The sequence below is a fragment of the Crocodylus siamensis genome, chromosome 2 (genome assembly GCF_052110815.1).
Source record: "Crocodylus siamensis isolate JL-2025a chromosome 2, ASM5211081v1, whole genome shotgun sequence".
Classification (NCBI taxonomy): Eukaryota; Metazoa; Chordata; order Crocodylia; family Crocodylidae; genus Crocodylus; species Crocodylus siamensis.
This window is the reverse complement of record NC_143396.1, coordinates 78,038,646-78,066,202: the sequence shown is the minus strand read 5'-3', so window position 1 is coordinate 78,066,202 and position 27,557 is coordinate 78,038,646.

Here is a 27,557-nt window from a genome sequence, read left to right as displayed (position 1 = left end):
TCTGGCGTGTGGGGGAGACAGGTTCAAATCCAGGGCCTGAATGGAGTAAAGTGGGGATTTGAAAGGGATCTTCCATAGCTCCGACAAATGAATTTGCTGTCCTGCAGTGCCTATTTATCATTCTCATTTTGACTTGTGAAGCCTTACCTGACAAAAGTAGTACTGAAACTGGAACATTCCCAGAGAAAGTGTCAGTTCCAGTGAGCTAGCCTTTTCCAGTCATGAGACATTTCACTGAAAATTTTCTTGAGTAATTGTACTCACAGAGTAGATCCATGGAGTTGTACAGTAATGTTTTATTGAATCTTACCTAGTAGCAAAAATGTTTAATGTAGCTAGGATAATATTTACATGTTACCTTGACAGGTATATTTTTTTAAATTACTTTTTACTGCACTACAGAATCTGAAGAGGTAGAATTCTGCAGCGAAGATGAAGTTTAAGCAAGCTTCATTTTGAGCCAAAATTAGCCAAATAATATTTACATGAGCGCACTCTCTTTATTACAGTTCCTTTTAATGCAAGGAAGTGGTAGAAGCCTGCACATGACTTCATTTTACATGAGGAAACTGGTGCATGGAAACAACAACCACACTATCTTAACAGGTGGGCATCTGGACCCCATGGCAAGGGAGCTCGTAGTTGATAGGAGACTGCCTATCTTGCTGCCACCTTCTTCTGTCTTTACATCCCTGGGGGAGAGATTTGGGGCTATTGCCCCAGGTCCCATGCTTTGGGGGGCCCCGCAGAGCTGGATGGAGTGGCTGTAGTGACTGCACCATTACTGCCACCAGCTTCATGTCTGACTACTTGCTACCCCCCCCTCCCTGCCACTGGCACCACCACTGATGGCAGGATCAGGCAGCGGCAGGTCCCCACAGGAGCTGATTTGCCCCAGGCCCCACACCAGAGCCAACCCTGTGGTGGGGTGGGGAATAGCAAGCAGCCATATTCAAAGCCGGTGGTGGTGGTGCAGATTCACCACAGTCACTGTACGTGGCTCTGCAGGGCCCCCCAAAGCACAGGGGCGGTCACCTCCACCCCAATCCTGCATGCCCTGGATGTGAAGAAGCTGCTGCCGCCATTGGTAGTGGTGCTGGTGGCATGGGGGGCGGTGGTGAGTGGCCATAGGTGAAACCGGCAGCAGTGCAGTCACCACAGCCAATCTACCCAACTCTGTGGGGTCCCCCAAAGAATGGGGTGCAGGGCGGTCACCCCAATTCATCCCCCCCAGGGATGGCCCTGGCTGTTGCTGGCCTCAGTTGGCACCAGCTTCCTGTCATCTGGCAGGCAGATCAGGGGCCCACACCCCTGGGAGCATTCCAGCACAGCCCCCAGAGCCCTCCCAGGGGTGCAGGTGAGCCCCCAGTCTGCCTACCATATGACAGGAGGTTGGTGCTGCTGACTGGGACTGGTGCTCAGTACAGCCCATGCCGGGAAGATCAGTGCTGTGGGGGCTGTGCCGCACTGCTCCCAGGGGTGCAGGCCCCCGATCTGCTTGCCAGATGGCAGGGGAGTGGTGTTGCCAGCTGGGGCCAGCAGCAGCACCGATCTTCCCAGCACTGCAGAATAGACTATGGGTGAAAAGTTGTAACAGTTTCAGTGAAACGAAACAGAACAGTGCTTTCGAAACATAACAAAACTCAAAACAAAACACTGTTCCGTAGAAACCAAAGTTGAAGCAGAATGGTGCTGTTTCACACAGCCCTACCCACAGAGGTATTGCCCATGATGCACCTGCAGAATCCTCTGCATGAAATGGGACGATCACTGCACAAAGGCCAGCATCCTTGCTGAAGCTGTTGTTTCCAGCATTGGGTCAGTGATCCTCAAGCACTAACTTCACTAGATCAGATTTGTGTGTGGATGCCTGATTCTTGATTCCCAAAACAAGTGTTCTGCTCCCATCTTAGAAGCAGCCTGAGATCTTGTAGTGGCCAGAGAAAACACTACAAGCAAACTGTGAAGGCATACCTCAAGAAAACAGATTCTAACATCACCAGCTGGGAGCAGGTGACTACCAACTGACTCCATGATACAGTAACCTCAACCAAGCAGCAGCCCATACCAAGGAAAGGTCTAGCCCTCGAAGCAGATAAGGGAGAGTGGAGGAGAGGAGAGGAATGAAACAGAACAGAAAGGAAAGGAAATCCAGCTTGTAGCCTACTCTTCCCTGTGGAAAGACCTGCAACTTCTGTGGATGGATCTGTGGCTCAAGGATTGGACCCTTAAGTAATCTCAAGACCCATCAGTGAGCCATGGTAGAGATCATCCTCAAATTGAGGGATCTCCAACAATTAATTAATAACATAGATGTCCACAAATGAAAGAAGTTGAAAACCACTGGGCTAGAGAGAGTGAGGTCTAAGGGAAAGAAGCTTGTGCAAATAAAAATGCTAGGAACAGTCAAGCTTAGTAAGAGAACAGGCAGTTAAAGTAGTTGTTTGAGATTCTGATTAAACTGAACTCCAAGACAGAGTAAATTTGATCTAAATGTAGTGACTAACAGCCTGGCTCCATTGAAGTTTATGGTAGTTTACAGATGAAACTTCATTGACGTCAGGATTTCAGCCAGTCTATATAGCTTGTCTTCAGACAGAATGAGAACTGACCTTTCTTCACACATTTGTTATACATTTATTTTTTGGACAGTAACACTAATGTGTTCTCTTACATTTCAGATAGAGTAATGTAAGAAGTATGCTGCAGGTCATATACTAATATAGTTTCTTGTTCATTAAATTTAAGTTCTAATAAGGGCTAGCCTGGGACTTGAACAGCCTGTACTGACTACAGTAATATAATTTGTCTTGATTCTAGAGAGATAATGTTCAGAGAATCCAAGTAGGAAAATGTTCCAATTCTTTATGCACTAGGGAAATCAGAGATGCCACAAGGTGAAACTGCAGATACATAATCTAAAACTAGGAAGGGAAAGTCACATAAAGAAAGGAAGAAAATATGGATTATGGTTTGTTGTATTATTGTCTTTAAGTCCATGCATTAATGCCTACTGCAGAAACTAGACTACGTTTATGCTATATCTTTTGTTTTTTAACAAATATGCTTTTGCACAGGGCAACAATTTTCCTGTGGTGATTGCAGACAGTTTAATTTCCTTCTTAGTAGTAACCCATAAAAGATTTTATAACAACTTCAGTAGAAATGATGAATGAAACTTGTTTTTGCCTGTCTTCCTCAATTAAGCATTTTTCATGCACACAAGCTCCTCAGGAAGTTTTGAAGAGAAAGTTTATTAATAATTTTAAACATGAACATAATTAGTTGACTGGTAAAATACCACTGGGGCCTGACATTACTTTTTGACTTTTTAATTTATGAATATCCAAGCCATGAAACAAAAATAATTCAGCTTGGATTTGGCAAAAGTAAGACAGTCATCCTTTGTCATTATCTCATAAACATGTATACTGTTGTTTAGGATAATTATGAAGTGGTTTAGTTCAATGCTGACATTGCCATAAACTTGATTGATGCAGTATTCCTGCCTTAAAATCTGTGAATGTATAGTTTAGTGTTTTTTTTCTAATTTTACTTTTGATTTGAATATCAAGTATTTAAGTTACTATAATAATGCACAACAGGATTATTAACAAGCCGTGTTTTATTTCCCTTGACAGAGCATTCTTCCTTTTATAATAGGAATGCTAGGGCAAAAATACACATGGGGATCTTCTAATGCTAAATAATGATTTGCACCTCAGTTACTGAATACAAAAAACAAGGCTATAGAGGACATATCCCATTCGTAGCTTGACTGGAGAGTTCAATTTATTTAAAATGTTTTCTAATGTAAATTAGAAAGTAATGTACTATAATTCAAGAGTGCCACTTCTGTAAGGTTTCCCAGGATGCTGTTAATACCCCCAAAAATGTAATTTTACCATTTTACCATTTTTTACCTGAGGGAAAAATCTAGAATAGTGGTCATTCATATTACATTTATATCAACTTTATGAGGTTTTTGTCATCATGACACATTTATGGAGCTATTAAATTTTAGTTGCCTGAGGGATATAGTGTATTTGATGTGACCCCACATATTAAGTCAAGACCATACAAGTAACACTGATTACATACTAGTTGAGAATGAAACTGAGACATGGTTTCCATTGCTCGGAAGAGTGTACGTATGTGAAAGGAAAATGGGTATTGAAATCTATTCTGAGCACCTGAAAGAGAGGGATTTTAGTGAGCTATCCAACCCAATTTCTCTTATACTATATCATGCCTGCTGAAAAACAAGTTGGCTCCATCCTCTAATAAGGGGGGAAAACCTAAAAAGGCTTTCTGTAATTCTAACAGAGAAAGAATGAATAAAAAACATGGTGGTCACTATAGTAGCCTCAAAATATGAGGTAGATTTTATTATCTCTAGTGTCAGCAATTCTTTAAAGAACTGGTATGTTGGAAATGAATAATAATGTACAACATATGTAACTTACATCTGTCTGACTAGTCATTTATAGAAGTCATAATTGATATCTCTTTGCTCAAGTTAGTACAGCTATCCTACATATTTCCTGTATACAGGGGGGTTGAATCCAGTTTTAAAGTTGGCTGTTTCTTCAGCAGTAGTTGTTAGTGCTGTGCAAACCTTCAAGTGCTGATTCAATTCAGAGGACATTCAGCCCAATTCAGCGGCCAAATCTTTGAATCAGGAGACCAATAAAAAGGTCCAAATTCATTTGAAACTCTCTGAATCAATTTGGAGAGCTTTGGCAATTCGGACAGTCCCTGCTCGCTGCTTCAGGGAGCTAGATCTAGACTCTGGGCTGGTAAGTAGGGGGAGGAGGGGGACTGGAGGAGAAGGGAGGGGACCATGGGGGGACCCCCACCAGGCCCATATCCCCTGCCTGCTCCCCCAATCCCCCACATGGGTGCCACGCTTAGCCCCAGTTCCCAGTTCTTTTAAAAAAAAAAAAGCCCTGCACTCACCAGCTGCTGCAGTGGCCATTGGAGCAGCCATGGAGGACAGCAGGGATTGCCCCCACCCCACACCTGGAAGCAACTAGTGAGTGCTGAGCACTTTTTTTTTTTTAAGAGCCAGGAGGCTTGGGCTGGGCAGAGCAGCCCTTGACAGGGCTAAGAGAGCAGGCGGGGGATGGGGCCTGTCCAATCTGGAGATTTGGCTGATTCAGCAGCAGCCGAATCTCTGAGTCAGATTTGGCTGAATCGATTTGAATCACCAAATTGAATCACTGTTCCCTGAATCAGCCAAATCGGAAGTGAATACTAGGTGCTTCACACAGGACTAGTACTTGTTGCAAGAGTTACAGAAATAATTATGTTGTATAATTTCCTGAAAGAAATTTCTCTATATATTTGCAAATTATTATTTTCTGGGCCACTTGGAATATTTTCTTCCAAGATTTTATTTTTAAAAATGTATTTAATATTTTTGTTTGTATAAAACAAATCCAGTTCGTATCTAAACCCAAGATGTTTTTCCTTTGTTTCCTTCTGCATTGCTCAGTCTCCCCATTTTTTTCCATTTATCTGTCTCTTTAAATGGTTAAAAGAGAGAAGAGAGTAAAGGATGGGAGGGCAGAAGCAAGTTTTGCTTCATTTTAAATTTTATTTGAAACAATGTAATTCCTTTCTGGAAAAAAGTTGGGGAAAAAGTTCAAATGAAACAGACTTGTTATTCTGTATAAAATTTGAGGGGTGTGTGTGCATGCATGCGCACGTGTGCCACCCAGCCCTAGAATTTGTCCATTATAAGGTTAGCCTCTGTGTTGACACTATTTGGTTTGCATTCCACCTCAGCCAAACTGTCGTTACTTCTTGCTGGGTGTTAGCTACATGGCGGGCAACAACATTCTCAACCTCTCAGCAGGAAATGTTGCCTGCAAATATTGCTTTGTGCATTTCTTTTAATAGCCATGGAAATGTGACATAGAATACTTTTATTTCTATGCACAGTGTTTCATACCACCTAGTAGCCTGGTAAGTGAATTGCAACTACTTGTGAGTATGGACAGTCCTCGACTTATGACTTTTTGAGTTATAACAAACAGCATTTATGATATTTGTTAATTGACCCCTGTTTCTAGGTTCCCATGCCAGTTTCACCTTTATGATGGTTGACACAGCTGCATCCAGCTAGTAAGTCTGTTGTGGTGCGGGGGAGGGGAGAAGGGGTGTGGAGGGGCAGATAAATGCCCTCACAGTGAGAGAGGGATTGGGGCTGGGGCCGGGGCTGTGACCTGGGCTGGGGCAAGCACAGCCCTAGGAGGAGGTGGGGCAGCTCATGCCACTGCGTGCCACAGGTCCGGAAGATGCTCGTGTGGTGGCTTGTCCGGTAACTCTTGCTGCTGCTCCCATCACTGGTCCGGGAGGGCATGAGGTGGGGGTATGTGCCAAGGATCTGTGCAGGGTCAGCGGGCCTGGGGCTGCACTGGGTGGAAGGTGGAAGGTGCTGGGAATGGTGGCTATGCCTCCGCACAGCTTGCCCAACTGGTGCACAGTCAGCGTGAGACTGAGCCAGTGCGCTGCCTCCAGACAAGTAGTGCACAGCAGTGAGAGCTGACCCAGCCTCCCTGTGCCTCCTGGACCCTGACTTGGGTGAGTGGCAGCAGGGCATGGGGGGGATGTGTGGCTCCAGATTGAGGTGGGGCAGGCAGAAAAGTAGGGGTTATGAGGGGCTGCGGTGAGTTTTGGGGTGGCACACCCCCCATGCCCTGTCACCGCTCTTCCAGGAGGCATGGGGAGGCTGGGCTGGCTCTTGCTGCTGCATGCCACTTGTCCAGAGGTAGCATAGTGGTTCCGTCTTGCATTGGTTAGGTGAGCAGTGGGGAGGCATAGTGCCCTCTCCCAGTGCCTTCTGCCTTCCTCCCAGTGCAGCCCCAGTGGCTGCCCACCCAGTGCAAATCCTGGGGCACGTGCCCATGCACTTCCCAGACCAGCAGTAAGATAAGCGGTGAGAACCATGGGACAAGTCACCACTTGAGCAGCTCCTGGGCTGGCAGCGCACAGCGGTGCAAGCCACTGCACCCCCTCCCTGGGCAGTGCTTGCCCCAACCCAGGTCCCAGCCCCAGCCCCAATCCCTCCTTCGCTGCAGGGGCATTTATCTACCCCCTATGGCCCTTCCCCCGCCCCCCCCCCCCCACCACAACAGACTTACCAGCTGGATGCAGTTGTGTCAACCATGGCAAAGGAACCAATCCCCGATTTATAACATTGTTCCTATGGAGAAATCATTCTGAGTTATGACGTTTCGAATTAAGATGCAGTTTTCAGGAACCAATTGTGTTGTAGATCTGAGGACTGCCTATGCTGCTCTGTTTCTTTTTTTCATTTGTTTGCTTGTCTTGTTTTAGATAAATTGCATCTAAAGACAGATGCTTTCCCAACTATTAAAAATCTCTGAACTTCTTCAGTTGGCATAATTAAAAAATGGACTCCTTGTAGAATCTGCTTTTAATATGATTTCCCTACATCCTGCTTGTACCTGGGTAACTAATCCTCTGAGGATAACCCCTCCTGCAATATTTTAGTACATCTGCTGCTGAAGTTAAAAAACAACATTACATGGAAAATCATAGGTTGGTGGCTAGGGTGTCAGGGGGAGGCCAGGCCAGATCCCTTCCCCGACCTAGTCCCAGGTGCTGATGCAGCAAAAAGCTGAGCTGGAAAACCCTGTGCTACAACTCCTGGCTGCAACTGGAAAGAGGCTGGGGTGGGAAGGGAGCCCCCTTGCCAAGTCAACCCAGCCCATCTGCTCCCAAGACCCCAGCCAGCAAGCTGTTGTGGGGCCTACATGGCAGCAAGGCTCCCTTCCCCCACATCCCAAACCTCATGACAATGAAAGCCAGAAGCTGCAGCACAGGGCTGCCCGGCCTAGCTTTTTGCCACACAGGGAACTGGGACAGGGGGGCAAGTGGAGCGTCTCTGCTGCATGGACTCAGTCCAACCCCACATCGAACTGCCCCCACTGAGACTCAAGCCCACAAGCTTGGATTGGGGAGATCCATGCAGCAGAAAAGTTCCACTTCCCCACCATCCCTGCTGAGCTGTTTCAGGAGGAGACAGAGCCTTTTCTGTCTCCTCTCTGTGACAGCTTGGGGTGGGGCTGGGCCAGTGTTCACCTGGAGCAGACAATTATTTCCTGAGTCCAGCAAACCACGAAGTGAGGGGTCCCTGGGATGGTGACAGAATGACATCTACATTGAAGCGTGATGGATGTGGAGCAGGTGTTCAAAAAAGTGATCTAACCTAATATAACCTGGGTGGTGGCCCAATAGTTGCCACCTCTGCCCAAATATCAGGGATGGTGTTGTGAGAGTGGGGCAGGGCTTCCAGCCAGCACCAATTTACTTTCCAGCCGACTCCTGCTCCCCACAGGGCAGCCTGTGGTCCCAAGAAGGTCTAACACTGATTTAACTATTTACACTTTATTTATGAAACAAGAATAATAGGAAAGGTTATTTATAAGTGAACTTAAATGGCAAAACAAACCAGAATGCATTAGTCAACCCTTGACTCAAGAACCACAGGTAGGTTAACTGGCAGCTTTCAGGCACTGCTGAGATGCTACAGTAAGGAAGCAGGGTGCTCATTTCCCACGGCTCCAACAGGCTTCTGAATAAGTGACAAACTGCAACAATGTAAGCTCTTCTGGTCTACAGCAGTCACATTGTATCAAACCCCAATTCCCCAAAGAGGCTTAAAAGTGACCCTCCATAACCAAAAAGGCAAGCAACAGAGTAGGCTTCTGCAGCAATCGGCATGACCCAAGCGCAAAGCTCAGGGACTCCATCCGATAACAATCAGCTCCACTGAGGGTTAACTTAGAGCAGGATCCGCCATTTTTAAAGCTCTTTAAGTGCCATGAAATCTTTTTCTGTTATAGCTTTAAAATGCTTTCTGCATGCTTATGTTATTTGTAATGTCTGTATCTAGCCATAATGCCCATTGTTTTGACCATGAAAGTATTTTTTAACACTAAAAAAGACAAGAAACATGCTTCACTACTTTTATTTGCCCATGGGAACATACTGAAAAGACTCCAAGTCACAGTATCAAAACTTTTATCAGTGGAAATAACATCATGTTGAAATCTTATGGGAGAAGGGCCAGGAGAAGAAGGCTTGAATTTCATTTTATAGCTATTTTAAGAATGCTTCTGAAAATTATTAGGTCTGAACAGTATATGTCACACTTCTGATTTAAGTCAGGAACCTGAATTAGAAACTTTCACGATTATTCTTTCAATGCTTTTGTCTTTGTTGTTGCAATCATTTGTTGAATGAGCTCTATGCAAATTTGAAGAGTTTTAAGTTACGGTGGGCAAAATTCTGCTTATTCTATTTTTGCAAAGGCACTATATATTAGAATGTTTACTTACAGCTGATCAGGATTTTGCCTTTTATACTCAAATACCTATGATGCATATTGCAATTTGCAACTCTGTGAGCTTAAATCTAGTGAGAATTTTCTTATGTATGCAGCCTTGTATTTAGACTTGTTACTTTCTGAACTAAGGCTGGGATTTTCAAGATCACTTCTCATTGGGCCATGTCAGTTCCTGTTCAAGTGAATGATAAAACACTTTTGAACTAAATGGGAAGTGACAATATTGACTGCTTTTGAAACACCCACCCATAAAATGATTTTCAGGCAATACACATAATATATAGAACATGAAATTTTAGGAACAAAATAATGCCACTCTGTACTTAATCTTTTTTAAAAAATATGAGAAATATGGTTATTATATATCAGATATACTAATGAAGGGGCCTATAATATATGTTGGTGTCAAATATTTTTAAGCATGTAGCCAATCCTTTTTTTGTTTTTAAGTTTTTTAGTCATAGTTTGGAAAGTGCTCAAACTGTACTTTTTTTACTTCCTCCAGGCAACATAACTTCTAATTTTGAACAATTATTCAAACCTTGAAAATGCTGTTGAATTAAAGATGTAACATGTCAAGACTTATACTTAAATTGCTGTCAAGATTCCTTAATGCCATGAGCCATCTATTCCATTCACAGAGTTGCTTTGGCTTGAATATGTAGGACACAATATCCTATTATATCAAAATATAATAAGGTCCCATTATATCACAAAACAGACCTCTGCTTGGTTAAGGTTGCAGTGACATTGGAGTCAGCCAGCAACTAGTTTTTCCCAGCTCTTCATCCTGGCATCCATTTTCTCGAGGATGTCGAGTACCATGTCCTAAAATTTTCTCTGACCACCACAAGTTCTGTGGCCAGATGGGAGTAGAGCATTTTCTTTGTGAGGTGAGAGTCAAGCAGCTGCAAACAATATCCAGACCAGTGAAATTAGTGCTTGACAATCCTAGTAACATTGGCTTCAGCAAGGATGCTTGCATTTGTGTGATCTTCCCATTTGATATGGAGGATTTTCCAGAGGCATCATTGACGATACTTCTCCCAGCTCCTAAGAAGACAAGAGTAGGTTATGCACATTTCACATCTGTAGGGGAGGGTGGGGATAATGACTGCATTGTAGAGCTGGATCATGGTGTCTTTCTAGAGATTGCAATAAGTAAAGACACACTGAAGCAGTTTCCCAAAGGAGATGCTTGCACACCAGATCCTGTGCTGGATCTCCACATCAATGTTTGCTCTCTGAGAGAGGTGGCTAGTAAGGTTGTGGAAGGGCTTGACTACCTCCAGGGTCTTTCCCTCACTGGTAATTTGGGGAGGGAGATCACATTTATGGCTCAGTGCAGGCTGATAGAGCACTTACATCTTCTCAATGTTGAGAGAGAGGTCCAAATTTCAGTAGGCTTCTCTGAAAGGATCCAGTGTGGTCTGGAGGTTTTCCTCAGTGTGCACTAAAATAGCATAGTTATTGGCATATTGAAGGTCAAGTTTGGTTGGTTTTTTTGTTTGTTTTTCAGTACTTTCATATTCCAGCAAGAAAAACCCAGATTGAAGAGCCATCTATCCACTCAGTATTCAATGTCTATTCCAGTAAGAAGGCAGTCTTTAATGAAAATCTGGATCACTGTAAAAAAACTAGAGGGCAGAGTTGGGATGATGACACATTCTTGCTTGACCCCAGTTCGGATAACAAACAAATCTATCTATGATCTGCTATATAGAACTGTCACTGGTTGTGGAGGATCCTCAGGACCTTTATGTACTTTCCAGAACTTCCAAATCTGGTCAGTACTTTCTACAAGGCTTCACAATTTATGGAATCAAAGTCTTTAGTAAGGTAAATGAAGGCCATTTATAGCTCCTGATGTTGTTCCTGACACCTTTTCTTGGCCCTGGTAGGCAACAAAGGTCATGTCAATTGCCTCACAGGATGATCTGAAACCACACTGAAATTCTAGCAGGACATCATCCTAGATGGTAGAAGGAACACATGCAGTTACTTTTAAGTCTTATCAGTTGTATTCTCCTCCTCCTCAGTCTCTCCCCATATCCTGCTGCCTCCTTGTCACGACTCATAAAGTCGTTTACTTAACCCTCAACACTAATATTTCAGATTTATAAATCTTGTAGTTATTTTAATTCATATTTTCATCTATCTCCCATACTTTGAACTGGTGCAAAACTAGAAGTCTTCTCCTTTCCGTCCCCTGTAAATGGGCCAAATACAAAAACAAGTCTGGCACCTGGGGACTCTATTATGTGATTCTTATGCAAGCTCAGCAATATCTTACTCCTAAATAGTCTCAGGTTAGGGGTTCAGGGCTATTTTTGGCGTGATGCTGGAAAAGGTCACCTACTTGCTTCTTCAACAATTTGTATTTCAGTTGCCTGTACATGAACAAGGCAAGGTTCTTTGAATAAAGGTGATATGTTGTATTAGACCAACTAAATAGTTAGAAAAATGTTCTTTGCAAGATTTTGGGCACAAACGCCCTTCATCTGGCATAGGGAGAGTCTGCTGGTGTTATGTGTTCTCCGAGGTAAAGAAGCTAATTTAGAACAAGCATGTCTGTGAAAATGCAAATGAGTGGAAATTAGGAAGACAATGGGTAGAGATAGGAGAGGGAAAGGGGAAGGGAGAGAAATGTGTGAAGGTCTGCAAGTGGTCAGCTGGAGACATGTCAGGCAGGTTGTAATGTCTCATAAATCCAATGTCTATATTAAGTCCAAGACTTAATATATGACTTAATACAACCAACACCCCTGTACATGAACCATGCATTGGAATATAACACATAAATATATTTAACAAATCTATTAAATACTTTTTTAGAACCTTGGTAAGAAAACGTCAGTTTTCATAAGTTGTAAAACAAATTTATGAGTGAGAGTTGGCACTGTGTGATTACCACGGTCTGGAGGTTGAGTTGACAAATTATTATTGAATGTATTAGCAATACTGATCAACATATGGCCAGATTCACAGATCTGCAACCCAGATTTACTTTTATTGCAGAGTGGATTCTACTTTAGGTAGGGCTGGGAGACAGCAACTCAAATTCAGGCTAGTCCACAGGATAGTTTAAACATAAATAAGTTGATTCCTTCCTTCCTGGGGTATCCCAACCTATCCTTGTTCATTGGAGGATTCGAAGCTTGAATTTAGAATGAATTTGCCCTTCTCCTCGTGAGTTATTTCAATACACGCCCATCTTTTAAAATGCCTTAAGAATGTTCTTCTGAGTAAAATTTGATCTTCTTATTACTGATTATAAACCAAAATATTAATGTGAGCTTTGGATTCCAAAAGAAGTACAAGGATGGGTCTATATCAAATTCTACTAGTTATTCCCATTTTTTTCCCGTCCATGCTCCCACTACTGTTTATCAACAGCCAGCCAGACGAGATGAAATTTCTAACTCAGGTAGATAAAGTATTTTAGTACAATTTCCATTATCATAGAAATGGAGAAAAAATATTCTGAACTAAAAACTATGTCAAAATATTTATAACATAAATATACATTATTAAAGAGTGCCTGTTGTGAAAATTGTATGAGCTGAAGTATCTAGCTTATTCATCTGGCTGGGTCTGTTTAAAAGCAAAAATCTGAAAATCTGCTGTGGTTTTACAAGCTGTTCTGTTAGCCTATTCTTTATTTTGGAGATATTGTGTTTCAAACAATCAACCACCCAGTCATATTTACTGGTTTGTCGTGATGTACAAACCATGGCTAGAATTATTTTTAATCATAATTTATTACTGTATGTAAAATTTGTGGTACATAGTACTTAAACCTTAAAATTATGTTTAAAAAAAAAGTTTGGGACAAATACTGTTCATAGAAAATTAATTTCTTGAAAAAAAAATAGATTTATTATAAAAAGTACCAGCTTTATGTTTTAATATCAGTCCAGATTCTGTTTGGATTACTCAGAGGTGTGAATTGTTTTAGTGAAATAGGGTTCCTGTACCAGTCTACACGTCTGGCTCTCCTTATGCTGTCCTTCAGAAGTCTTTGATCTTCTAATATGAGGGAGATAATTCAGACTTGAGTCTGGTGATGGCACTGCAACTACTTGTTTGATTAAGACCTACCTGGCTTGGAAATTTGGTGTTTCAGATTTAATTTATATTATAATTGTAACTATTACAATATATAGACTGTCTATTATTTTTTCCATACTTCAGAGAAAATATTGGAAGTTCTATTTTTAATGAGCAATTTTTGTGTAATTTCATTTTTTTAGAAGAGTTTGCACTTCATGCATATAAATTTCTCTATTCTTAACATTGATGAAATCTTTGTAACTGAAAATCAGAAATTAGCACTGGAGCAATTTGGCACAAGTTGCTTTTGAATAATTTCTTTTTTTTTAAAGGAGAATAGTAATAATTAAGACCTGTCAGCATTATCCCTTTTGATGACTCTGATACTTGCTGTGCAAATTTGCTAAATGTCATGCTTATTTTATAACATGATGATTAATCTTAAGGTCATTTCACAATCCCGGCATCATTTCATATTTCCTGAAATAGAAAGAAAGTTTACTTCTCTGGGATTCTAGATCTTTATAATGTATCTAAAAAACTGCACACTTAGTATGAGGGCTTTGAATGGAATCCTCCAAACAGCAATGAATAGTAGGGCCTGTGTTACTAATCTCATGAGAAGAAAATCCACATTGATTGGTAAAAACCAAGTACTCTTCAGGGTTCCCGCCCCCTTTAATGATGATTTCTCTCCAGGAAGTTAAAAAAAAAGATTGTGATAAAAGGATGAGGAATTTGGATATCTCCAGAACATCATATTGAAGAAGCATCTTTTTTTTTTTTTAAATCAGGAAAACTTTCTTTCTCTTTTGAGTATTGATTCATCGGGGCTGGAAGGGACCTCTCAAGATCATCTGGTCACTTCACTTGGGCAGGAAAGACTGATGGGGTCAGATGACTCCAGCAAAGTCAGTATCCAGGTGTTTTTTTGCTTGTATAGTGCCCAACTTTAGGCGGTATTTTAGAGAGTGAGCATAATGCCACTCTCAGAAAAAATATTACTGCAGAGGTCAGCACAATAGCTTAATATTCCTCCAGAGGTTCAAAGAGTAATCCTATACTTTTTGTGAGCATTAGTTTCAAATCTAAAGATCATGATTCAGCCTTTCTGAAAATCTTAAAAGAGGCACATGTGTGATATCTCAGGACTGTTGGTTTGCTAGATGGCATTTTTTATAAAAACAGCACACTTGATCTTACCACACTTGGGATGAAAGCAGACTTTTCAAGGCACTGACAAAACCCCCAAAAAAGGGTTACAGAAGTGAAACATTCATCACCGTTGCTGGAGTCACGGAAGAGTGAGACTGTTTAGCTTGCATGCTTGTGTGCTGTATTCTGCAGTTGTACATGTATAACTATACAATACATTATTACTGTACAGCAGTACTATAGTAATGTGACAGTGGAAAAATCACATTAGTTTTTCAATTGGTTTAATTTTCTATTTGGTTTCATTGTTTAAATCCTTTTAGTGAGATGTTATTAGGAAAGATTAGATAGAAAAATAAATTTAATTGCAAGTCATCTTTAGCACCTATAAATCTGATACTTTTGACTGTCAGGGTGAAGAAATACATTGCCATACTTATTCCCTAAATGCCCATTATATAGTCAGTTTAGGCAACAGTCAAGTTATCCAGAGGCCAAAATTATAGCTTCTTGGTACACATGGTAATTGGTGCTTGATTTTATTTGTCCTGAAATTGATCATATAAAAATACAGCTCCGACACCGGTAATGGCAAAGATAGCTCTGAGGCCTGTTTCTGCAGTACATCGTGCTTCTTGAAACTTTATCCAACTGAAAGAACTCACAGAGGATCTAAGAACTACTTCCTCCCTAGTTAAAAGGTTGTAGTCTTTCTGCTTTTGATTTTCATAATAAAATGAAAGGCAACTGGCTCCAAATTTCCTCATGTTCCTTCAGTCCAAATACTTATAGAGAAGTACACTATCTCAATAACCACAGATTTCCAATAAGTACTGACTGTCTGTACAGATGCACAAGCAACACTCAGAGGTACTTGTCTTGGAGTCTGAATATTTTGCACGTACACAGAAAAAGAAAAAGTCTTAATTTACTGGCCAGGGGAAGGACTTCTTCAAGAAGAAACAATAGAAATGCTTCTGTTGGATTACCACCATGTCTGATTATTGACTCCAAACAATGTGATAAATAAGCTTTTGCAGTAGGTTTTTCAGTTGCTAGCAAGGGAAGGTCCTGGTCATTTTTATATGGAGCAATACAAGTTAACACAGGGATCTTAGGAAAAAAAAGAAGAAAAAGGCTTTATCACTAGAATATTACAGAATCGATAAAATAACCAATAAAGATTAATGGAAAAGAAAAAGACCACCTCACGGTTTACTATACAGGTGTCCCACAGAGAATAGCAATCAGTCTTAAGGCAATTCAGCTAAGTTCCACATCTGGTTTGGTTTTGAAATGGCTAGAAAAGCATCCCATATATTTTTGGCAAGAAAACAAGTGCTTTAAGCTAAAATGTATTATGTATCCATGATGAAGTGTGGCAATATCTCTTTATGCTCAAATGGTTAGTTTGCAGTAGGGAGAGTAACTAACACAATTCTCTATCAGATCAGGAATCAGAGTCTACATTTTTTTGCAAACTGTATTTAGCAGTGCATTTCAGGTTCATGACACATTTATATGGCAAAAGTATGTGTCCTCACAGTGCACAGATTTCTTACTTATCACTTTTATTTCAGAACCCCTGTCTTAATTCTAGCAAAGCCATTGCTTTTGCTTTTCCTGGAGAGGAGATCTTCCCCTTTCAGTAATCAAGGACATAAGTTTTAGTGTTTTAGTTCAGTACTTTCAGCTGGCTGTGACTTGTGCAAAACTTCTTTAAGCCCCTTAAGTAGGGAAAATAACTGCCTTTGTTTAAAAGCTAAGTGTGAACCTTTAACAGAGAACTGGTAAGAGCAAATACATTCACGTATACTCAATTTATGTCTGGTATGCCAAGTTTTGAGGTGTATCACCTATTTTAGAAAGACATTTACTCAGTATTCTGTTACCATGGTGTTAGTTCACTATTGTCATAGTCTAGTACAGATGATTCATTCTGATGATGGAACAATTAAAGTGAAATTGTACTGCTGATGCTTTTCATGCCTAATAAATGAATCCTACAAGTTTGGATTCTATAAGGTTCCCTGAGGTAACATCACCCGTGGACATCAATAGCTATCAAGGATGCTCAACACTCTGCCAACTTGAGCCCACAGTCTTTACATTTAGTTCTCTTTTTCTTAAATGTGAATCTTTAGCTGAGAGCAAACAATGGTCCCAAAGAAAGACAAATTGGTACACACATGAATAGTTACATATATCACTGGAATTGCTGTACTCCAGATCCAGGTCCCACACAAGCAAAAAGTAAAGCTTCTGTAAAGTAGTAAGTCTTGTGTTCCAATGAAGAATAAAATCTGGCCGTCCAGTGCTCATTTACTTGCCAATACTTAGGATCCTTTTTTATTTATTTATTTATTGTTGAGTTGGGTAATGTTGGTGGCAAAGTTGATGTGTAATATTTATCATATGTTTACTACATTTACCATATTTACCATATGTTTGTATGGAATCTCTTTCCTTAAAAAACTTAAATATAAATATGGGTATTTAGAAATATAGATAGTCCCAAGTGTGGATAGCAGTCAATGAGCAGTAACATGAATTTTATATTAGCCTAACACATTTGAAATGTATTTCATTACATTTTTTAAAGTATAATACATCTATAATACCATGTTATACATCATGTGGCACAAACCTTTGGGCATTTAAAAGTATATGTAATTATGTATTTTTCCACATGCCTTACCACTGTTTTTATCATTTAAGCACCTTGTAGTTAAATTAAAAACAAATAACCTAAAGAAGAAAAAGTGGAGAGTACAGAATGAGAGGTTTAGGGAAATGAGCTGGGGATTCATGTCATGCTAATTATATTTAGTGCCTTCACTCTAAAATAAAAAGGGACGTATCTACATGTTGTCCTATAATGATGTTATTACTGCACTGTGTTTTAGTATTTCCTATGGCACAGTACAGGCAGTTACTGTGCCGTGCTTTAGTACTTCCATACTGTACCATACACACAGTGCATGGTTTTTTTTTGGAGGCTACATCACTATAGCAGCATGCTATAATGGGAAACGTGCCACTATGGTGAAGAAGCTGCTGGTCATGTCTAGACACCCATCGATGCTACATCACTGCTGCATCACATGTAGACACAGCCAAGGTGAATTTAATTTTAAAACATGATTAACAAAAAGTCTATGCTGTTTGGACATATCACTTCTCTACAGATACAGTGTACAACTTCTAATCCAGTGCAATTTGTGCATTATTATTATGCAAATAGGATGTTGTTATCTGGGTCCCTGGTATTCACGTATTGTTTTGTTTCAGTGAATTTCATATTGACAAGTTTGTCAGATACAGAACTTTTAAGAATTGCTTTTCTGCCCTTCAGACATTAACCTGAAGTTTTTAAGCTGTTTTACATTTTCAGTTAAGAAACAATTTGTCAAATTTTAATAAATGGTTAAGTAACAGCATGCACCATCCCTGACATTGAACAATCACTGTTTCCTTCTGAAAGGGGGTAGGATCTATTGGTTACTTTTGTGCTCTGTAGAATAATGATAGATTACAGACTGGCAGTTGGCTCTGGATAAATGTGGACTTGTGGCACGATCCTGTCATCTTTACTGAGGCAACATTCTGGTTGTACCTAGTGAGGAATGAATGATAGAGGCCTGAGGCTAACATTTATATTCTTCAAGCTCAAGTAAATAGTGCTGGCATGTGAAACCCAGGTGTCATTGCAGCACTGTCTGAACAACCTCATGGCAGAGCAAAGGAATGCATGAAACCACTCTGGGAATTTCAAAATCTATAATAAAGTTTAGTGGGATTTTGGTGCCGAAGGGCCTTAGTTCCTTCTTGGAAAATCCCAAGCACATGAACAGGGATCCTGGTTTCCTCTGATTTAAGAAAAAGTCCCCAATTTTCACTTTAAAAAAATATCCCCAAAGCCACATTTTCCCATGATTAAAATGAAACACCATATGGTGGGTTGCTGTGTGTGTGTGTGTGTGTGTGTGTGTACACACACATACTGGGGTTGAGAGAGATAGATAGATAGATAGACAGAGCAGCCCCCCAGACCCTGTCTTTCCTCCCTGTGGACCATGCCTGCCCTCTCAATTCCCTCTCATGGACATTGCTTGCCCCCCTACCCCTCAATTCCCCACCACAGACAGCTGTAGCTAGTCTGGTCCAATCTTAACCACTGTCATAGTGAGAAAGATCTTCCTGATCACCAAGCTAAATTTCCATTGCTGCAGTTTACGACCATTACTCCTTCTGCTGTTCCCTGTGGCCTCAAAAATAGCCTGTCTCCATTTTCTATATAAACACCCTTCAGAAAGATGAAAATGATTATCAAATACCTTCTTAAACTTCTTCTCCAGAATACATAATCCTGGTTCTCCTTGCCTTTCCTCTTAAATCTTGTTTCACAGCCCTTTGATCTTTTTTGTTCTCCACTATATTTATTTCTAATTTGTGAACAACTTTCTTGAAGTGGGCAGATGAACACATTCATTGTAGAGGGTTGCTAAGACTCCTGTGTCATGGTCAGGCCACTACATTCTAAAGACAGAAATCCCTGTCCTCTGTTGTCCCTTCCTTTTCCTATGCCCCAAAGCAGTAGCGGGTCAAGGGGGAGGCAGTGGTACAGTTGGACCTACCCCAACTTCAATTCCTCCTCCACCCAAACTTTTGACATAACTGGCTGGGAGGGGCAGCAGCATTCAGGCAGTGCTGAGAGAGTCTATTAACTTTATGGCTCCGTTGTAAGATACCTGATTCCTGCTAATCTCTTTTCACTTCACAAGTGTTAATAACCCTTTCTCCTTTTTAATGCTCTTGGTGTTCCATTAATCAAGTTATCCTTTCTTCTGTAAATTTGCTATCTGTTAGCTATTCCTACTAATATCTCTTTTTTGTTTCACCAGACACCCACCAGACTATTTTTAATTGTACCTCAAAACCTTAATTCAGGTAGTATATTAACTCAGACGAACATTCATTTAGGCATGAAAATGATTGACAATGAACTGTTGGATACAGTATCAAGATGCTCAAAAATGTTAGGTTTTGCTTCATGAATCTGAGTAGGAGGTGTACATTGAATTATAATAACTTAAGCACTAATAAAACAATATCTTTTGATTATTTTACCTAGTTAGTTGTGTGTGTTAAACTTAGTATATAACTAGCTGATTAATGCACTTTTTAGCAAATTGATATTTGTTTTTGCTTAATCTGGACCTGAATAATATAACACTGGTTCCTGATCATATTAGTAATTCTTCTAGTTTCTCCTTAACTGGAGAAAAGTGTGTTGTTTTTCATATGTGATGATACACCACACCACCTGCACCCTGCTTTTCAAAATCTTAGGTCCACCCAAGAATCATAGGGAGGGCAGGAGGGGGAATGGAGGTGAGGGAGGTGCTGCTGGCCATGGGGTAGTAAATGGGCGGGGGTGAAATTCTTACCTGATTCATGGACTGAAAGTTCTTGTCTACTGCTCCTAAGTAGTAGTCCAGACTCTGTAGGGACCTATCTTCTGTGGAGGTGGGGCACCAGAACTGCTGAGCTACTCTGTGGAAATGGGTGTGACCACACCACTGCACCTCCTCTGGATCTGCCAATGCTGACAGGAGTCTCAGTGTTTCCCTTTTGGTAAGGTGGGATAACAGCATTATTAAGACTGCAACTGTCTGGCCCCTACACAAGGAACCATCACTTGATGCTGATTCCCAAGCCAGCTATTAACCTTTTTCCAACCTCCCCTTGTTGGGGAAGGCTGTATAATCTGTGCAACAGCCTTCAGTACATCTGGATGTGATTGGATTCCTGGACCCTAGCCATTCTGGCTTTCACCATGGATATAGAACAGAGACTATACACACAGCCTTGGTCAAGACTCTTTGTTTGGAGGTAAGTAGAGGAAACCCTCCTAATCTTGCTAAAACTTTCAGAGGCCTTTGATAAATTTGGCTGTAAGGTGCTGATATGCCCTGGTAGGCATTCACAGGACTGCCCGTAATCGGTTCTTCTCTTTCCTAGCAGGAAGGTCCCAAAGGTGGTGATGGGCAAGAGCTCATTGTCCCCTTCAGAACCTTCCCTGAGGGGTGCCCCAGGCCTCCATCCTGTCACCCCTTCTGCTGAACATGCATTTGAAGGCATTGTGCAGAGATTTTTGGAGTTAAGGTACCATTACTATGCTGATGACACCCAGCTCTCTCTTTTTCATGTGACCTGGGCTTCATGAATTCTGACTTTTTCCAGTGCCAGGCTATAGTTGGGGACAAGATGCAGGTAAGCCAATTGCAGTTGAATCCAGACAACACAGACAAGACATAGGGCAGCCTACATAACCTGTGGGGGGGCATTTAGGATACCTATCATGGATGAGGTTCAGCCTCCCCATACCATTTCACAGCCATGGTAGACTCCAACCACTGTTCCAAAATAGAATGCTGCTTGGTTGAGATTGCCATGCCTTTGGAATCGTCAGCATCTAGCTCCTCCCAAGCCTTGACTACTTTCAGGGTCCTTCCCTCAATGGTAACTTGGGGAGGATAGTCATGTTTGTGGCCTGGGGCAGGCTTATAGAGTACTTTCATCTTCTCAGTGTTGAAAGAGGGGCCCGAAGTTTGGTAGGCTTGTCTTAAAAGATCCAGTGTGATCTGGAAGTTTTCCTTAGCACGTAGTATTCGGTATATTGAAGGCCAGCGATTGTGGTTTTGAGTACTTTGGTCTTTGACTAATAATATCCCAGATTCAAGAGCCCTGCATCCATTCCATATTCAGTGTGAATTCGAAAAGGAAGGCAGTCCTTAATGAGAAGCAAGAAGACTGTCAGAAAAACGGAGAACAGAGTTGGGATGATGATACATCCTTGCTTGACCCCCAGTTTGGATAACAAGTAGATCTAGCTCCAATTGACTATATAGAATTGTTGCAGTCATCTGGTTATGGAGAAGTCTCAGAACCTTGATGTGCTTTTGTGGCTGAATCAAAGGCAAAGGAAGATCCATGAAGGCCATATACAGGTCCTGCTGTTGCTCCATTTTTCTTGGACCTGGCAGGCAAGAAAGATCATGTCAATTGCCCTACAGGATAGTCTGAAACCTTGCTGAGATTCCAGCAGGACTTCCTCAGCAAGAAGAAAAGGATGGTTCAGGAAGATGCAGGCAAGAATTTTCCCCACTGTAGAAACTGTAGCTAGTTCTCACACACAAACATGTCCTTTCTTAAAAGTAGTCACAGTGTTGGCATTCTTTAGGTCTCTTGGGATCTCTTTGTTGTTCCAAATGCATAGAATAAATTTGTGGCGTCTCAGTAACAGTTCTTCACCACCAGCTTTGTAGATTTCAGCAGGTATGCCCTCCGGTCCGGTAGCCTGACTGTTCTTGGTTTCCTTGATGGCACACCAGTCTTCTTCTAAGACAGAAGGGCTGGCAAGGGATCCCCTTTCAGGGTGCTGAGGAATGTATTTGATGGTGGTATCCGTCACAGTGGACTAATAGTTCAGGAGTGCCTCAGAATGCTCTTTCTATCTAGCTTGGATAGATTCATTGTCTTTGAGGAGTGCTAAGCCATCCTGAGCTTGCAGGAAAGTAGGACCATGGGAAACTGGGCTGTAGTTGGACTTTGTTGTCTGGAAAAAGCTATATTTGCCATGAGCCTTAAGGTCAGACAATCAACCTCCTGCAAGTATCATCAATGTACCAAGTTTGATTCCTAAATGCACATGGGAGGCTATTCTCTGTGGTCACCCCTCAGATTTGGAACTCACTTTGCCAGAGCTCAAACCTGGACATTTTTTGGAAGTGGTGGAAGACCTTCATATTTGGCCAGGTGTTAATTGGGTGAGGCCAAGCTGAGATAATTTTTAGAGCAGGAGGAACAGAGTAGTCTGTCTCTTTTAAGAAGGAGCAGTCAGCCCTGTTGAGATGCTCAGCTGCATGGCATTCGGATAAACTGGGAGTGCTCCACTGGAAGCTTTTAAAGGTCCCAGAAGAGTGAGCAAGCTGTGAGAGGATTAGTGTACTGCAAAGAGAGGCCAGGTTGCTGTGCTGGATACAAAACAAAAGGGGCTCCCCTCCTTATGTCCAGGACGTGGCAGAAATATTCGGGTTTCTTTGTTTGTATGTTTTAAAAGAATGTGTTTTATTTTGAAGAACTGTAAGAGGAGCTCCTTAGGGAGCAAGCCCAATTGCAGGAGCCAGCAGACTAAGAACTTGTTTGCAGGGGTTTTGCCATAACATTTATTTCAATACTCCGGTGACTTTTATTTGTTATTGTGTTTTGCCTGTTTTGTTCTCCTGTTTTATAAGTTATGTTGCTTTCTGTAAGCTGCCCTGAGCTTTTGTCAAGAAGGGTGGCATATAAATCTAATCAAAATGAAGTGAGTGGCCCAAAACTGCAGACAATACTCCAAGTGAAGCGGTACTGAACACAATGGGAAAACTGCTTCCCTTGATTTGTGACACTTTTATTAATACAGCCTAGTATGCCATTGGCCCTTTTCCAACAGAAGCATGTCATTGGCTCCTATTCATCTTCTGACCTCTTTAACCCACGGGTCCTTCTCTACGGTACTGCAGTCTAATGAGTCCTTCCCTAGTCTGTAAGAGAGGGTTTTTTTTCTCTCTCTCATGGTTGTGCAGGACTTTGAGAACAGTTTCTATGCTCCTTGAGCTCTGAAGATAGCACATGCTGCTTGGTGCTCTTCCTCACTAGAAAGCAGAATTTTCAAAATAGGTGAGTGGGACAGAATTGGTGGGATAACATTAGCCCTATCCCCAAGTGCATAGGATGGGATATTTTCCAGGGTAGCAACCTGGTCACCCCCTATGTGAAGTAAACAGCCCTGCCCAAATTGTGCATTTCTGAGTTTCAATCTCCAGTTATCAATTTGGGATTCTGAAGCTCCTTGTTATCTGTTACTCACAAGTGTTACTTGCAAATCAGTTTATCCCTAAGGTGGTGCAAAGTACTGAGAAATGGGAGATAACATAAGAACTGCCATTTATTAGGTCAGACCACAGATCCATCTTGCCCAGTATCCTGTGTCACATAGTGGTATACAGCAGATGCTGAAAGGGGGTGAACAGGAGATGACTAGGTTTTTTCCCACCATTCCTTTCTCACTTGCAGCTTCCAACATTTAAGGTTTAGGAAGTTCTGATTCAGAAGCTACACCCTTAACTCCCATGCTCAGTAGCTAATGCATCTTGATTGTATGCTTTGTGCTGTGAGAGGTTCCTGTTATCACCTTAGAAGAGTCACTTGAACTGCTCTTTGCCTTGATCCCCCCAACCCCACCTCCCCTTTATATAAAATGGAGGTAATGCTTTCTTAGCTGGGATATCTTCCTAAATTTGCTGTATTAATTCAGTAATACTTGTGAAGGTTATTTTGCTGATTATGGCAATAATTCAGGAAATAATTCTCCCTTCCCCACCCTCTGAATGCACCTGCTGCCAATGAAAAGTTTCTAGTCAAAGTGAAATTAATGTTGATTTCCCTTATCAGATCTAAAATGACATCACCTACTTATGAGACTTTGGGTTTCTCACAAGAAAACCATCCAGCTTGTGGCAATATGGTCAGTATACAGTTACTTGGCAGTATTATCCTCCTCCTACATTTTTACTTAGGATTCCAGCCAGAAAATGACAACTTGAGGACATTTGACCCTGTTCTTGATATATCACTTGTCACGTCAGAATGCTGCCTAGTGACATGCATGCTTCTTTATCTATAACTTTCATTGCTTCAAAGAAGGAAGATAAATTGGCAAGGTAATTTAATTTTATCAGCTTTTAAAACTGAATTCCTTCTCAGTCTGTCATTATATATTCTTTTAGGAACTTTTTGATTTGGCTGGTGAAACATCCAATGCATTCTGTCCTCAGTTACATTGCATTGGATTGTGCATGGATGGAACTGGCTCCCATTAGACTCAGCATGTGAAAATAAGGAATGGCAGGCCTTAGATATCACTGCTTTCAGGTTCTGATACATCATACTATGTGCTACTTTCTGTTCTCAGACTTCTGGGAAAATGTCACCTAAAAAAAGAAGGTAAAATTAGATCTTTTGTTTTGAGTCAAATTTGGATGTGGGGGATGTCTGTTTACAGACAAATTTACAGTACTCTGAAAACTCTTTTTTATCTTTCCCTTGTAATTATAGCTAATTATTAAAGGTATGCATTTTTAATACAAGCCTTCTTTCTTTAAAGTCAACTTCTCCTTGGGCCTAATCTTGGAATGAAGTCACAATGCCAAAATGTGAGATAGTCTAGAAGATGGCTTTGAGGGGTAGATGAAATAAGTGAAAAGTGGCAGTATGGCTTTAAAGCAGGATCAAGAGGTGAAAGCTGGAATGTGAAGGAAGGAGCTTTCATTCCAAAACAAGTATTTGACATCAATTGAAAGAGCATCCTAGCAAATTACTAAAGTATGACAAAGGGAAATGGATTTATGATTAGATCATAAGAAGCAGGACTGAAAAGGACCTCACGAGGTTAGCCCCTGCTCAAGATGTTGCACAGTGTACTTTTCCATCATTCTACTCCTTCCCGTTGCTACCCCGATTAGGTGAAGGTCATGTTTACAGAGCAGATTATTTGAAAAATCTTCCAAAAGTCAAAAACAGGTATTTATCTAGGGATACATACCAATCATTGATTGATCTAAATGCCCAATGTATAGGCATTCAGCAGGCTTAAAATGGTGCACATGAGAAGGTGCACTAACTTGGATCAAGTTTGGGTTAACTCAATCTCCTGAACACCTGCACAAATTTACAGCACAAACCTGAGGTTGGGAAAGCTCAGTGGCTTGACCTAGCCCTAGGGCTGCACTATTTCTGCCCTTCTGAGCCCTTCCACCAACCTCCTCCCAGGCCCAGCAACCCACCCTGCCTGAAGACCAGCAGGTCTCCCTGATCCCACTAACCCCCGCCCCCCCTTATGGACCCACCAACCTCCCCATAGACTGCTATCCTCCATCCACTCCCACCTGCCCCTTCCCTTCTCCCATCCAAGTTACTTATATTGGGTTCCCCATTTGGCTCCCAGAAGCAGCCAAGAGCTGTACATGCATTTCCCACTCTACACTTAGTCAGTGTAAAGAAAGCTATGTGAACATCCAGGTGCAGCATGTGGCTAGATGCGCCCTATAGCTATTGGACTTCAGTCTCCTTAAAATATCATTTTTAAAAGCACCTATTTCATAAAACATGCTAATTAAAATAGCTACATTTCATGTTTTCATCTCCGTATGATCTGCCTTGTCTCTTTCTCAGTTTGAATATGAAACTAACCATAAAGAATGTATCAGACTACTTCTGCCTCTTGCCCAGTGAGAATGCTCAGTATTATCTTTGGGTTCTTAAATTGTACGGTTACTATTGAATTGCTACCAAATTATTATTGTGTACTTTTGTGTATGTTTATGTTGTAATAATTCATTGTATAAATTGCTTCTATTTAGCTATTATGGCATATGTTTAGGTGTATGAAAAGATGAGAGTCCAGAATGGATCAATAATCCATTATGGAAAACATATGAAAACATACTGGTTATGTGCAATTCAAATTAAAAGCAAAATCACATGCAGTCCCTTGTTCCTGGTTTTCACAGCAAACACTGGCTTGGAGGTACAAAGGACTCTGAAAGGCAAAATGCAGCAGCTGCCTTCATTTGAATAGCCTAAAGAAGACAGGGTTGTGATCAAAACATACCATTATGATATGCAATCATTTCAGTGCTTTGGCTGATCTAAAAACCAATAACATTTTAGACTCTGAAGAGCACTAGAAAGGATCCTGCAATGAGGTATTGTCAAGCACTCTGGAGGAAATGAAATGAAACAAGGAACAAACACAAGTCAAGTTCCACAGATGCTACAGCAGCTGCAGAACCTATAGTCTTGGCAAGGACTATAGCATGGGTTCTGCACCTGCCCCTCCCAGCTGCTGAATCCTCCGGTGCTCTCCCTTTGATGCCTTTTTAGCTCTGCTTTCCAATGAAAGCTCCACGGTAGTAAATCCTGAAGGTTTTGCACAGTGACAGTAACCTGAAGTCACACTAATAAAGTAGATACAGCATATGCTATGTTTTACCTTTCTTTTTAAGGACTTACAAAATGAGAATACTAATTTTTGCTCTCAAAAATGTAGAGGTGCTTTAATCCTGTGTGCAGTAGCTAGGGCATGTAGAATTATAATAAGCATTGTCTCAGAGAAATTAGGATGTCATTGAGCGAGAAGGTACAACTCTCTTGTTTTATTGCAGATGCAGTTGATTTTGGGAGAGCTGTGAATAAGGACAAGGTTGAAAGAGATTTGATGGTATACTCTCTTCTTCACCAAGGGAACATGTTTTAGCTGACCTATTCACAACTTTTCTTGATGTTACTTTTCCATAACCCATTTTCCTTTGTTTGCCGTTTTTTCCATTACTGCCAGCAACAAACTAATCCCAACAATTCTGTAGAGAAAAACAAGCTAAGCACCCCCAGCTGTTCCCAGCAGCATAAGCTGCTGGTCCATTAATTCCAATATGTGTGCTGCGCAGGCCTCAAGCATGGCATTGCCCAGCAACTGCTACCAATGCAGAGATATTACTTATTATAAATCATTATTTTTCCATAAGCCAATCAGCACTCTGGATACCCTAGTGTTCTGGAACACATTTAATTTGCAAGAATGGCAATTCCTGTAAGTCTCATGATGCTGCAGATGCCAGTAGAATTATATCACTGAAAATCTTTTTAAGGCAAAGAAAAATCCTGACCAAGAAAGAGGTCAGAGATTAATTAGTTAATATTATCAGAGAGTGATTTGACTGTTCACATCTGAGTGCCAGCATTACACAGCATGGCTTCACAACACCCTTAGTCTGTTAAAATGTGCACCTAGTGACATTTATTAACCCGTAGAGGATTGCAACCTGCCTGCATCGCCCTTAAGACTAAGGACAGACTTTCAAAA